General features: G+C 51.5%; 1 long non-coding RNA gene across 1 annotated transcript; it reads right to left on the reverse strand.

Annotated features, from left to right (window-relative positions):
- Positions 1-9,224: 9,224 nt before the first annotated feature.
- LOC122462328 lies at positions 9,225-11,652 on the reverse strand. Its single transcript, XR_006284814.1, has 3 exons — positions 11,311-11,652; positions 10,210-10,286; positions 9,225-9,648 (listed from the first exon to the last, which is right to left on the reverse strand). It is a non-coding gene; the product is annotated as an uncharacterized LOC122462328 (long non-coding RNA).
- Between the last annotated feature and the right edge of the window lie 3,527 nt (positions 11,653-15,179).

Consider the following 15,179-nt stretch of genomic DNA (forward strand, 5'->3'; position numbering starts at 1 on the left):
GGCTGATTTCTAGCTTAAAATTAGGTTCCAGATAACTCATGGCCCTGAAAATAAGCAACCAAGCCAACTTTCAAGGCATTGGTCTCTAACAGAAAAAGACGCATTACCCTATGTTACACCAAAAACAAACAAGTGCATTTTAAAACAGCTGTCACTTAAGAACTCAAGACCTATTAAATGCCCAAACAAGTGAGTAAAAATAAATGGTTAGGCTTGGGAACATGACTCTCTCTTTAAATGAACTATAACTTTTCTACATGGGGGTGCAAGTTGTGATCTCAGAACTTAGACAAGATTTTGACTTTTCAAAAAGGGTGTAGAAGAGCACAGTACAAATATTTCTTTAGTGCAGAATAGACATGCAGAATGCTTCCCTCTGAAAAAGCATACAGAGACACAGTCTACTACCCTTTGTAGCAGGTTACACTCTAAGGCAGTGGTTCTAACCAGGGGTATGAGTACCGCTGTGGGTACGCAGAGGTCTTCCAGGGGGAACATCAACTCATCTAGATATTTGCCTAGTTGTACAACAGGCTACATAAAAAGCACCAGCAAAGTCAGTACAAACTAAAATTTCATACAGCCAATGACTTGTTTATACTGCTCTATATACTATACACTGAAATGTAAGTATGATATTTATATTCCAATTGATTTATAATTGTATAATTATGTGGTAAAAATGAGAAAGTAAGCAATTTTTCAATAAGTGTGCTGGGACACTTTTGTATTTGTATAATGACAGGTTTCAGAGTAGCAGTCGTGTTAGTCTGTATCCGCAAAAAGAAAAGGAGTACTTGTGGCACCTTAGAGACTAACAAATTTATTTGAGCATAAGCTTTCGTGAGCAACAGCTCACTTCATCGGATGCATGTGAGCTGTAGCTCACGAAAGCTTATGCTCAAATAAATTTGTTAGTCTCTAAAGTGTGTGACAACATTCCTGCTCTACCTTAGTGGGTCTTGCGCTTATTGGCGGATTTGCTCGCCTTGGAGCTTCACGGCAGCCCTCAGCTTGGCCGTTTTTCTGAATTCACAGTCCAGGTCGACCCTCCCTGTGTCTGACCAGGAGTTGGGAGGATTTGGGGGGAACCCAGGCCCCGTCCTCTACTCAGGGTTTCAGCCCAGGGCCCTGTGGAATGCAGCTGTCTAGAGTGCCTCCTGGAACAGCTGTGCAATAGCTACAACTCCCTGGGCTACTTCCCCATGGCCTCCTCCCCACACCTTCTTTATCCTCACCATAGGACCTTCCTCCTGGTGTCTGATAATGCTTGTACTCCTCAGTCCTCCAACAATCCTCATTCTCACTCTCAGCTCCTAGTGCCTCTTGCTCCCAGCTCCCCCCACACACTAGGGTGAGCTCCTTTTTAAAACCCAGGTGCCCTGATTAGCCTGCCTTAATTGATTCTAACAGCTTCTTGATTGGCTGCAGGTGTTCTAATCAGCCTGTCTTAATTGTCTCCAGAAGGTTCCTGATTGTTCCCTGTTACCTTACCCAGAGAAAAGGGACCTACTTAGCCTGCTCTTCTGCTGCTGCCCTCTGGCCTGGGCTTTCCTTGCTTTTGGCTTCCCCCCCCCAGACCGGGCCAGACACTCTCCCCCCTTTCTTTTCTTTTTGTTGTTTTTTTTTCTTTCTCCACTGTTGCTAGAGTGTTAGCCGGCTCCGGCCGGCTGTTAGCCCCCCCCATCCCTCGGCCGCTGCTGCCACTCCAACTGAAACCCCCCCCGAGAGAGGGGGGACCTGCCGGCCCGCTTCCCTGGAGGGGGAAGTGGAAGGACCCAGACCCAGCCGCTTGCTGTTTGTTTGCAGACCTGTCTCCGGCTGAGAGAATTTCTTATCATCCGCTCCAGCATCCCTGGAATGCGAAAAAGAAAGCCCGGAACAGACAGAGAAACAGCCATCCACCGGAGGAGCACTGCCCGGGGAATCTACAAATCGCCGTGGAGGGGGCCCAAGACTGAGTAACTTTCGAACTGTGCTCTTGTGTGGGGGGAGGCCTTGACTGTGTCGTGACTGTGTTTGTAGGGACACAGGGGGTGTGGCACGGAGCTGCCCCCCAATCCATCTGTGTCTTCCCAAACCACTATCCTCATCACTGCCCCCTCCATCGTCATTGCTGGCTGTTTAACATCTGCCTCTGGACTTAGCTGCTCGCCCGGATTCCACCGTGTGGGCCAGAAGCACCAGCCAACCAAACAGGACTCTCTGGACAAGCGTACGGTGGTTCATGTGCCGCCCCCCTCCCCGAACTGCCCATCCCACAGCCTGTCCCTTTTTACCTGACCCCAACTCCTGTTAACCACCTGCCACCGCCCCCACTGGGGCATCGGCAATGGAGGGCACCAGGGTGACCTCTGCTGCTGCCATGCCCACCGCCTCCCCAGACTCTAGGGGAGCCCCCCAGCCGGCGGGAAAGGCCAGGGCAAGAAGAAGGGGAAGGGCCCCACTAAAACCACCAGGCTCTCCGTGGCAGGGGCCACCCCCACTGCTGCGGCCCCGCCACCGACCACGGCGTCCCTCCCCACTGCCCCCTCCACCAGCTCTGCGGGTGTCCCTCCCTCACCCCCCAGAGTGTATGCCCGGGCGGCGGCAGCCGCCCCGCCTGCCGCCTTGTCATCTCTCCCGCCCACCGCCTCCGCCACCATCAACAGCGGCCGGGGCCCCTTCCCCACCATGACAAGGAAGCACGGTGTCCGATGCCTCCTGGTGCCCGCCTCGCCCCACGTGGAGACCTACGTGCGGGCGTTGGCGAGGGTGGTGGGGCCCTCGGCCATTGTGGCGGCCTCCAAAATTTATGGGAAGGTTGTCTTCTTCTTAGCATCGGAGGCTGCAATCCTGGAGGCGATGGAGAGGGTCCTGGCAGTGGGGGGAGGTGTTTGTCTCCCTAGAGCCGCTGGAGGACCTGGGCGTCCGCCTGGTCCTGACCTCTGTCCCTCCTTTTCTCCCCAATGCTGCCCTGTTACCCGCCCTTTCCACCCTGGGGAAACCTGTTTCTGTCATCAGGCCTCTCCCTTTGGGCTGCAAGGACCCCACCCTCCATCACATCTTTTCCTTCTGCTGGCAAGTGCAGCTTCTACTGCCGTCGGCGGCGCATGACGGAGAGGCGCTCGAGGGGTCCTTCCTAGTCCCCCACCAGGGGGCCCATTACTGGGTGTATTTCTCCACGGGGGAAGCCCGGTGCTACCTCTGCCAGGCGTCAGGGCATGTCCGGAGGAATTGCCCCTTAGCCCGGCAAGAAGGGGCACCTGGGATCCCCAAGACCCGGCAGGACATCGGCCCCGTCATTGCCGATGCCCTTGGCCGCCCGATACCCGAACCCACCCCCCCTCCTCTTCGGACCACCACTTCTCCCGCTCAGGCCCAAGGGGCACCTCCCCTACAACGCCCAGACAAGTGGGAGAGCCCTGCCCTCGCTGCTGACAATCTGGCGGGGCCTATGGAGGAGGGTGTGGCAGAGATACCACCAGGCATGGGAGAGAGCCTGCCCCAGGGAGAATCCTCCCTCCCTTATGCCGCCCCACCGTCCCCTCCCCAAGCCTCTGAGCCATCACTTTTACCCCCTGATACGACCCCTGCTAACCAGCCCCCAGATGATGCCATGGAGGGCTGGGCCCTAGTCCAGGGGAAGCGAGGCAAGCGGAAGGTTCGAGCTCTGCCTCATCTACCCAAAGCAGAGGCCCCCCGGAAGACCAGGAAGGAGGGCACCGATGCCGAACCTTCCGCTTTGCCCACAAGTGCGTCCCATCCACCGGTGTCAGCCGGGAAAGACGTGGTAGCACCGGAAGGTAGTGTCTCCCCTCCACGGGAGACCCTCCCCTCCGAGACCCTCGAGAAAGCCCCTTCTGTCCTGACACTACCTGAAGCCCCCGTGAACCCCGAGGCAACCGTCGTGGAGGGTGCCAGCGGGGAGAACCCCGGGGCGACGGAAAGTGTCCTCTCCTCCATGTTCGAGGAGATCGAGGCCCTACATCTGACCCCGGTCGCCCAGGGGGAGGACGACCTTTTGCCAGCAAACCTCGATTTGGGCAACCTCACTCCACCCCTCTTTTCCCCATGCTCCCTCCCCCTAACTGCTGCTTCTGCTCCCACCTCCGAGGAGCCCCTGGACTCTTCCATCGACCCGGCTGCTGATGGCACCCCGCTGATGACCACTGAGCCTGCTCAGGTGACAGCCGGCGCAACGCGGCCGGGACACCAGCCGCCAGGGGCACCCCCCGTTGGTGTGGAGCAATCGATTTCCTTCCCAGGCTGGGGCCCAACAGAAGATAATCCACCTTCTGATGCTGTAGCCGCTAAATCCACCATAGAGCCCGCGCCTGGTATCACTGAGAGCTCCCTCCCCACCCCTTTAACCTTCGAGCCTGATTGGGAGGCGCCACCATCCAGCTGCTTGCCTCCCGAAACCCAGAACCTCGCCCCTGCCCCTGCCCCTGCCCCTGCCCCTACCCCTACCCTATCCAGTCTACCTCCTGCGATGTTATCGCCGCCCCCGGGGCTTTCTCCTTCCCTTTTCCAACCGATGACCCCCAGGGAGCGGCCTTTGAGTTCTCCTGCCCCAACCCATTAGGGGCTATTATTTTCCCTCCACCGCCCCCTATCGCCCCAGGGCTTGAGGCGGGCCTAGAAGCTCCAGCCCATCAGGTACCCCATCGGGGGTCCGCACCCTGCTTGCCCGTTTTAGTGGGTGATGGGGCTGCACCAAGGGCCCCACCGGGAAACAACCGGGAAACCGTAACCCCACCCCCCCATGAGCTGCGAGGAGAGCTGTGGAAGTTTTTAGAGAATGTCCGTGGCTCCCGCAACAAGGTACAGCTTGCTCTCCAGCGATGGGGGGATTTTTTTCAAATCCTCCGGGCCACAAGGGCCCTCCTGGGGGAAGGTAAAGGGATGGGGAAGCAGGATGCCGCAGCCTACTGGTGGGTCCGCATCTTCCGTGACCAATTACTCACCTATGGGATGGGTCATGGACTGTTGCGCAGCCCACTGGGGGATGCGAGCGTTCCTGCCAGTAAGGATCCCCCTCGGCCCTCCCCATGACACCTCTCACCATCGCAGCGTTGAACACCCAGGGCTGTAGGATGGCTCTCCGCAGGTCCCAGGTGCTCTCCTTCCTTCGGGAGGGAGGGTACTCTGTGATTTTCCTGCAGGAGACCCATACGGATCTGACCAGCCGAAGATAGTTGGCGGCTGGAGTGGGGGACAGGGTCTACTTTAGCCATTCCACGATTCGGCAGGCTGGAGTGGCGACCCTGTTCTCCCCCGACCTACGGCACGAGGGTGCTAGGGGTTGCCGAGGCCGTGCAGGGTCGTCTGCTGCATCTCCAGGCCTGTATAGAGGGGCTCGTGGTTAACCTCATTAACGTCTATGCCCCGGCATCGGGCCCGGAGCGGCTGCAATTTTATCAGCAGGTGTCTTCCTCGGCACCTTAGATTCTCACGAGTGCCTGGTCTTGGGAAGGGATTTTAATACCACCCTCGAAGAGCGAGACCGCTTGGGGACCGAGCAGTGCCCGGCCGCTGCGGACACCCTGCGGGAGATAGTTGAACATCACTCCCTAGTGGACATCTGGCATGACCACCACCCGGATGACACTTCCACATTCACCTTTGTCCGGGTGGAAGCCCATCGGTCGAGCCACTCCCGGTTGGACCGCATTTATTTATCACGCTTCCATCTCTCACGAGCCCACTCCTCCAGGATTCGGCTGGCACCATTTTCTGACCATCACCTAGCCACCGTGACAGCCTCCTTCTGTGCGGAGAGGCCGGGGCCGGCCTATTGGTATTTTAACAACAGCCTGTTGGAGAATGAGGGCTTCGTGGCATCCTTCCGGGAATTCTGGCTGGCCTGGCAAGGGCAGCGGCATGCCTTTCCCTCGGCGCGGCGATGGTGGGACCTGGGGAAGGTGCGCGCCTGGCTTTTCTGCCGCGATTACACCCGGGGCACCAGTCGACGGAGAAATGCGGCGATAGAGCAGTTGGAACGGGAGGTCTTAGAGCTGGAGAGGCGTCTGGCCACCAGCCCCGAAGACCCGCTCCTCTGCGGAGCGTGCCGGGAGAAGTAGGAGGAGCTCCAGGCCCTCGAGGACCATTGGGCCCGGGGCGCCTTTGTTCGATCCCGCATCCGCCTCCTTCAGGAGATGGATCATGGCTCCCGCTTCTTCTATGCCCTGGAGAAAATGAGGGGGGCAAAGAAAGATGTCACCTGCCTCCTGGCAGAAGACAGCACCCCCCTCACAGAACCGGCGGAGATGTGCGGGAGGGCCCGAGCCTTCTACACAAGTCTTTTCTCCCGGGATCTGACCAACCGTAGCGCTTGCAGAGTGCTTTTGGAGGAACTCCCTATGGTCAGCGCGAGCAACCGAGACTGGCTAGAGTTGCCTCTTACTCTGGCCGAGTTCTTGGAAGCCCTCTGTCGTATGCCCACTAATAAGTCTCCAGGCATGGACAGACTGACTGTGGAGTTCTGCCGCATGTTTTGGGACGTCCTCGGCCCAGACCTAGTCACTGTCTGGGCCGAGTCTCTGCAGAGCGGGGTCCTCCCTCTTTCATGCAGGCGAGCTGTGCTCGCCTTATTACTGAAGAAGGGGGACCGCCACGATTTACGAAATTGGCGTCCCGTCTCGCTCCTCAGCATGGACTACAAAATCGTAGCAAAAGCAATCTCGCTGCGGCTAGGGTCTGTGCTGGTGGACGTGAGCCACCCAGACCAGACCTACACCATCCCGGACCGCAGTATCTTTGATAACCTATTTATGGTTTGGGACCTTTTGGAACTCGGGCGTAGAGACGGTCTGTCGTTTGCCCTCCTGTCGCTAGATCAGGAGAAGGCGTTCGATAGGGTGGACTACGGGTACCTCCTGAACATTCTGCAGGCATTTGGCTTCGGACCCCAGTTTGTGGGTTTTCTCCGGGTGCTGTACACTTCCGCAGAGTGTCTGGTTAAGCTCAACTGGACCCTGACCAAACCGGTCAGCTTCGGGCGAGGAGTACAGCAGGGGTGCCCCCTCTGGGGCCAGCTGTACTCTCTGGCGATCGAGCCCTTCCTCTGTCTCCTCCGCAGGAGGTTGACAGGGTTGGTGCTGCGGGAGCCGGAGCTGCAGCTGGTCCTCTTGGCGTATGCTGATGACGTGCTCCTCGTGATCAAGGACCCCGGCGACTTGGCGTGGGTGGAGGCTTGCCAGGCCATCTATTCAGCAGCCTCCTCTGCCCGGGTCAACTGGGTCAAGAGCTCTGGCTTGGCGGTAGGAGACTGGTGGCAGGCGAGCTCCCTCCCACCCGCGCTTCAGACCATCCAGTGGAGCGCGGGTCCGCTGCTTTACCTTGGCGTTTACCTTTCTGCCACGCATCCCTCTCCACCGGAGAACTGGGAAAATTTAGAGGGCGGGGTGATAGAGTGGCTCCGGAAATGGACGGGACTACTCTGAGGTCTCTCCCTCCGAGGGAGATCGCTGGTGCTTAATCAACTAGTCCTGTCCATGCTCTGGTATCGGCTCAACACCCTGGTCCCAGCCCCAGGTTTCCTGACCAACCTCCGGACATCGATTCTGGGGTTCTTTTGGTCAGGAACACACTGGGCCCCTGTAGGGGTTCTTCATCTACTCCCCACCCACCCTCTACCCCAGGCCCGCCGGACCTTTTAATTGGACCCCTGCCCCGCAGACCCAATCGACCCCCTCACCCCTTCACTGTGAGCCAGCTGCATGAACTGCAGCTGGTACGCTTCCAAACCGTGCCAAGGAAACATCTATACACGCTCGTGCTCCACACCCTTCACGCTCTCACCCTAGTGTCCCGCCCCGACACAAAGTGGCAAGACCTTCTGCCACCTTTGGAGGGTGAGCAGCCCCAGTGGGCCTCGGAACCAAGGTGGAATAGAGGCTGGCCCACTGGGGACATCAGTTGGCGGCTCCTTCATGGAGCTGTGAGCACGGACACGCACTTGGCGCGGTTCACCCCCGTCCCAGATACTTGTCCCTTTTGTGGTGTGAGGGAAACCCTGGCGCATGTATATTTGGAGTGCGCCAGGCTGCAGCCCCTGTTCCAGCTCCTCACAAATCTCCTATTATGTTTTTGGTTGCATTTTTCCTCTCACCTTTTTATTTATGCACTCCCCATCCGTGGCCTCACAAAGTCGCGGGATCTCCTAGTTAACCTCCTTCTGGCCCTGGCTAAAATGGCCATCTATAAAACCAGAGAGAGGAGGTTGGCCGATGGAGTTTCCTGTGACTGTGGGGCCATTTTCCAATCCTCGGTCCGTTCACGTATCCGGGCGGAGTTCCTTTGGGCGGCATCCACCGACTCCCTTGATGCTTTTGAGGAGTGGTGGGCGCTGTCCAAGGTTCTTTGCTCGGTGTCCCCGTCCGGGTCCCTTTGTCTGACCCTTTGATTGGGGGAGAGAGGTAAGGGACCCCAGCCCCAGCCATTGCTGCTGTGGACACCACCATCTTAGAGGGGTCCTTTCACACGGGTGCACTTCTCCCCCCACCTCGATTGTCCACCCCACAGCCTGCCCCTCTTGTTGGGTGCTTTCAGAGGAGGGAATTGTTGGTGACACTCGGGCGTGGCGCCAGGTAACTCGAGGGGGTGAAAGACCATGAGAGTCGAGGAAGCCCCCCGCTCTGGGCCCAGGCAAGCTTGAACGCTTCCCTCCCCTGAAGCTAATGAGAAAACAATTGTGATTGTTTGCTGTGTTACACATTGCATATGCTGCTGTTTTTACTTTGTAAGTGTGTTATGCAAATAAAAACATCTTTTCTTCAAAAAAAATTTACTTTCCTATAGCCATCTGGCCTGACCCTGTCACAGGTGCCACAAGTACTCCTTTTCTTTTTTTGTATTTCTTTGTCTGATTTTGTAAGTAAGTAGATTTTAAGTGAGGTGAAAGTGGCCTTGCATGGAAGTGTGCAAGACCAATCAGACTGCTGAAAGGAGTACTGTAGTCTGGAAAGGTTGAGAGCCACTGCTCTAAGGTGCTTATACAGTGTCCCCATTGCCACAGTATCTCTACTGCAATCACAAAGTGTGACGATAGCAGTCATATCTCCAACTGCAGTGTAGACATGCCCGAAGCAACTTGCCTAAGATCACACAAGAAGTCTTTGGCAGAGTAAGGAACTGAAGCCAGGTCACCTGAGTCTCTGAATAGCATCCAAGCTTCTAGTGCCAAGGATCTAGTGCCTGTCTACCAGCCCAACGCTGAAGGGGATGAGGTCATTGGCTAGTTGTGCAGCGAATTCAGCAACTGCTTGGATGAGCAAGGAAGGGAAGGAGAGGCATTAGTAGCTTGGTCTTTTATTTTGCCATTTAGTACGGAAATATCATACACCTACATGTATCTGTTTTACTTGCTGAGAGAGCAAGTGAGTAAGTTTCTTGATGGATTGTTAAATAAACAATATACAAGCTAACTTGGTGCTGTATCTACAGAATGTTAACTTTGTTATTGGACATCCACGTAATTTTCTCATGAACATGGCCTTTCCTCTAATTTTGCAAATTTCTTTTCCTGTGCAGGTGTCTGGTATTGGCCTTCCACTCCATATCAGCATTTTCACCAGAGATGTAGATGAAACATTATTTGGATTGAAATATTTCAGACACAAATCTTTATTTAGTAATTTTTTGGTTTGGTGCTTTTTTTTCCTCCTGCCAAAACCAAATGTATTAATTGGATGAGCTCCCATTTATCTCTAGGTAATGTTTAAAATCGTTATTAATGATTTACAAAAAACATCCTCCTGGTTCATGAGTGAAAAGGTGTTTTAACTGGGTTCCCATCTGAATTCCTGTGTTCTATAATTAAGGGTTCAGTTATGTCATTTCACTTGTCAGACTTTTGCAAGGGGTGGTGTAGTGGTTGATTGGCTCTGCTGGACAATGCATAGGGGGATGGACTAATGGCTAGGAACCCCCAACTTACTAGTGACTGAGTACCCCCTGCCATCTCTCCACTGAACACTCACATATGGGACAGGCAGAATATGGCTCTTAATGTTCAGTAGGATAATTATTTGGCAGTACAGCACCAATATGTCTTGAGTTACACTAGCCCAACCCCACTGATTTCACTAGGACTGGACCAGTGTAAGCGAGAGAACTGAACCTGTCATATTTTAAATGTTCACTTATGAAGTTCCTCTCTGAATTAATTTAATTGAAAGAAGACGAATACATTTAATCAACATATGTGAACAAGTAGATGCTAACCTTAGCAGGTGCTTAAAATGGGTATTGAGAGGAAAATATTTGAAGAGGATCATTTAGAGGGGATGTATCAGTTCCAACTGAAAAACAGTGGAGTAGACAGTAGTTGTTGTTGTTTGTGGAACAAAATGAAAGAATGTTTTTAGCAAAAAACATATTGCTAATATTTGCTAAATAATAGGGACTCTTCCCTGGGGGTGAAAAGGGCCAATTGGCCCTGTATTTACATTTTACTTAGTGGACAGGTGAACTAGCTTAGCAGATTACCAAGTTTTTATCAGCATCAATGTTATATTTTTCATACATTTGCTGTGCAATTAACATTTTCACTTAGGGTATTTTATGGTTGATTTTTCCATATATGCATTCAGTTGTAGCTATTCCTGTGTCATAAAACCTTTATGTATCCGCCATCCATGCTAAACAAGAGCCAAGCATTTCGGCTTTTTTATTCCTGCTATAAATCCACAGATGTAACACCATTAAAGGGAGCTATTTATAGAGGCACTTACCATACCCAGCCTGACAGGCTGCTTAGCGCAATTACATGTTATTTGGACACATCTGGTGTCACTTATCAAACCATCTTTGACTATCCCAAGCATGCCCCTCCTCATGGTCCCTGTTACCCCCCGCCCCCTCCCCCCCCCCCCCCCACACACACAATTGGGTGCAGGCAGTTGAATCTCTGACACCCCCTGCTGCTGTCTACATATATCACAGGCAGGAGTTTCATATGCCGCTCTCTCGATGTACAATCAGGCCTGTAGAAGCAATGCAATATGTGACCCTCTCTAGTACTAGGATACTGTTTGTTCTCGTAAGCTAGTCAAGTTTGGGTTGGGTCAGTTCTTTACCTGCAGGGAACACCTCCATACTACAAGAATTGTCAATGGAGATTCAGTAGGTGGTACTCATCCCTTTGAGTTATTCCCCAGCTAATGGGCCGGAGGTGCCATGTATTTGTCATTCTTTGTGATGGAAGGTGCCATACAAATGTAGAATCATAATGTTCTACACAAGTAATGGCACAATGAGGTTCCTACATGCTACTACAATCCAAATGAATAATTAATAATAATAAATACTAATAAAGCAGTTTACCTTATAAGAATGATGAAAGTCTCCTGCTTCTCATCTTTTCACAGGCAAGCTGTACTTCTTGTGTCTCAAACTGCCTAATGGGTTGCTAATCATTGCAAAAATTAGATATTTCATGGGTTTTCCTTTAAATTTGGTTGCAATGCTTAGGGTAAGAAAGCAGATCTGGATTACTGAAAAATAAAATAATTCATTTTTGCTCAGAAAGTCAGTACCACTCAAGCACAACAGGATTTTAACTATAAATATATGTATGGTGTGTGGCCAGAAGCTCCAGCATGTTAAGAGCTCTCTACTCCCTCTATTGGTGAAAAGGGAAATGTGCTGCCATAGAGAGCTGCTTGTCCCTAGGCTACCTACCAACAGTTCCTCTAGTGACACTTGTGTCATCATCATAATTATAGGTGAACTTGAATTTTTTCGGTGGGGAGGGGGAATTGAGCTCCCAGAGATGTGCAAATTTGGGAAAATTGGCCCCAGTCCTGTGGGGACTTTGGTGTGAGAAGCAATGCAGACAGACGACTTTGCTGTGAGGACTGTCGCAGATTAAGGACTTTGCAGCAAGAGATGATCCTGAGGACTCCAAGGTGAGAAATGATGCAGTGGACAACAGCAGAGCTGAGTGGTCTCTGGTGAGCCACTGCCCACCCAGCGCCTGAACACTGATTCACTGACCTGGGCTGAGGAGGTGGCATCTCCAGAGAGGACAAGGCAAGCAGCTCCACTGGGACTGGAGACCAACCTGCAAAGAGACACGTGGACCAGTGCACCTCACTGATCCAAACTGGGGGGGGGGGGAGGGGTTGGTGGATGGGTGAGATGGTGCAGCCAATGGAGTATACTGTGGGACTTTCTCCCCAGCAGCAGGGAAAGGAGTTAGACACAGCGCTGCCAAAGTTAGTGGAAGGGGGTATTTTATTCTTTATTTGCATATCTATTCTGCTGCTGCTTTCCCAAGGTTATGACTGTGTTCACTCTCCCCTAATAAAGATTCCTTTGTACAGAGTCTCCCCCAATGCCTGTCAGTAGGGAAGTTCTGCTTATTAAGGGTATTTAGGGAGCATATGGTGAGTTTTTCCAGGTCCCTGGGTGGGGGCTGGAGCCAGTTTAGTTGTCTGTCAAGAGGGACCCCTAGATACATTGCACCCAGCCTTTTTTGTGGCTGCTAACCATCTGACAGAGGGGTCACATCGGGGTCATGTCAATATGGACAAATAATTTTAGTGCGAGGTTTGTATGTTAATGATATTTCTTTTTGTGACGTTCTTGACATAATCCGGGACCGTATAAATCATTGTTGCAACCAAGGTCCTGTAGTGGCACCAAATCTTGTATAAAGGGGGTCAAATGAGGTGCCTGAAACAAGGTTATGGTTGGCTGGTTATGATTACGCTGTCTGTATGCGTGTATCATTTTGTCGTTGAAGTTATGAATATTGGCTCTATACGGTCTGTATTCAAACGTGCTCTGCTTCTGGTGGACACCCCAGAAAAGTTGGTGTCAGCTCTGCCTAGCCTGTTTGATGGCCCATTAAGGACCATCAGCTACACAACTGACCCAAAAAGAAAAGGAGTACTTGTGGCACCTTAGACTAACCAATTTATTTGAGCATAAGCTTTCGTGAGCTACAGCTCACTTCATCGGATGCATGACTGACCCAGTGAGAGAAGGCAGACACGCCTTGTGACTCAGCAAAGTATGCAGGGATTTGCCCAGTTGATTCCAAACTCCATTTTGCTGTAAATTTTCCACAGTAAGAACAAAAGCGTTCTTACACCTGGAAAAGACTATAAAAGGCTGATGCCTCATCTCCAGCTTGTCTTCAATCCTGCTTCTTACCTCTGGAGGAACTTTACCACACTGAGGCATTGAACAAAGGACTGAATGACCCATCCCAGCTGTGGATGTACTCCAGAGACTTGATCTGAACCTGCAGTTTATTCTGTCACTGCTGCAAGCCTGAACCAAGAACTTTGCCATCACTGGGTGTAACTGATTCCATTTAACCAATTCTAGCTCTCATCTATATCTTCTTCCTTTTATGAATAAACCTTTCGATTTTAGAATCAAAAGGATGGGCAACAGCGTGATTTGTGGATAAGATGTGATTTGTATATTGACCTGGGTCTGGGGCTTGGTCCTTTGGGATAGAGAGAACCTTTTCTTTTACTGGGTTATTAGTTTTCATAAACATTTGTCCCCATAACAACAAGTGACACTAGTGGTGATACTGGAAAACTGGAGCATCTAAGGGAATTGCTTGTGTGACTTGTGGTTAGCCAGTGGGGTAAAACCAGTGTCCCATCTGTCTGTCTGGTTTGGTTCGGTTCGCCTTAGAGGTGGAAAAAACCCCAGCCTTGGGCTGTAACTGCCCTGCTTTAAGCAATTTGTCCTGAATTGGCACTCTCGGTTGGGTCCCGCCAGAACCAGCATCATTACAGTTTTATATAGAGGATATGTTGGTAGCTGTTACACTAGCATATTCAAGGGCAGGAATTGGCCTTTAACTTTAGCTATTGGATAGCCTTGAACCCAATATTAAAGACGACAGATCGAACTTATTTTCTACAGAATATCCAGGAAAAGGAGGGGGTACATATTATTAACAATACATCACTTTTCTAAGAGACATTCACACATCAGAGGATCACTAGGATTTGGCTTGGTTTACTTTGTCACATGGCTTCCCAAGGCAGATAGCAGGGCAGATTTAGGGACAACACATTTAAGGAGATCAAAGGATGAGGGTATATATTGTAAGGGGTACCTGGATGCAAGAGATGCTCATTTCAGTTTCTTCTACTTCACCGTTTCCACATTTGATGCTTTATGCTGTAGCTGACCTTTTATTAGTTTCCTAATTTGGGATTCATCCTGTTCCATTCCCATTTTTTCCCATAGATTCCAAGGCCAGAAGGGACTGTTGTGATCATCTAGTCTGACCTTTTGTGTAACATAGAACTGCCCCCAAATAATTCCTTGAACTTATTTTATAGAAAAACATTCAATCTTGATTTAAACGTTGTCAGTGATAGAGAATCCACCACAACCCTTGGTAAATTATTCCAATGGTTAATTACCCTCACTGTTGAAAATTTACACCTTATTTTCAGTCTGAAATTGTCTAGCTTCAACTTCCAGCCATTGGATCATGTTATACTTTTCTCTACTAGATTGAAGAGCCCATTCTAAATATTTGTTCCAATGTAGAAACTGTGATACAGGAAGGCCAGGGAGCAGTGATGGAGGGGAAATATATAAACCCTAGGCTAATTAAGGCGTGGTTCCCTGTAGACTAGGGAGGGTTGCTACAGGTTAATTGGAGCACCTGTAGTCAATTAAGCCCTGTCAGGAACCTAATAAAACCCCCTGCTTCAGGCAGTCAAGGGAGGAGGAGGAAGGAGAGAAGACTGGAGTTTGGAGGTGTTTTGTAAAATTTGAAAAATCAGTGAACTGAAGTAAGGGAGACCCTGCCCCAGCAGAGGGGAAGGGGACTTTCTTCCCCCAACATCTAAGGACTGAAGGTTCCCCATCCAAGGGGGAAGAGGCTAAGAACCTGCAGGGGTTGAGAGGTGCTAGGGCTCAGAGTGAGGAGCAAACCCAGACCCCTCCCCTGCTTCCCTCCTCTACCACCTTCCTGGGCCACTATTGGGAACCTCAATGGCCCAAGAGCAGGGGCAAGGGGTGGTGTCTTAGCCCCCTACCAGGAAAAGCGCAGGACCCACCATACTAACATTGGCCATCTTGCCACAAAACTTAGACTAATCAAGTCACCATTTAGTGTTAAGCTAAATAGACTCAAGCAGCTCAATCTATCACGCTAAGGGATTAGAAAACGTGCCTTAATCATTTTCATGGCTCTTCTCTGAGCC

The sequence above is a fragment of the Chelonia mydas genome, chromosome 1 (genome assembly GCF_015237465.2).
Source record: "Chelonia mydas isolate rCheMyd1 chromosome 1, rCheMyd1.pri.v2, whole genome shotgun sequence".
In the NCBI taxonomy this organism is placed as follows: Eukaryota; Metazoa; Chordata; order Testudines; family Cheloniidae; genus Chelonia; species Chelonia mydas.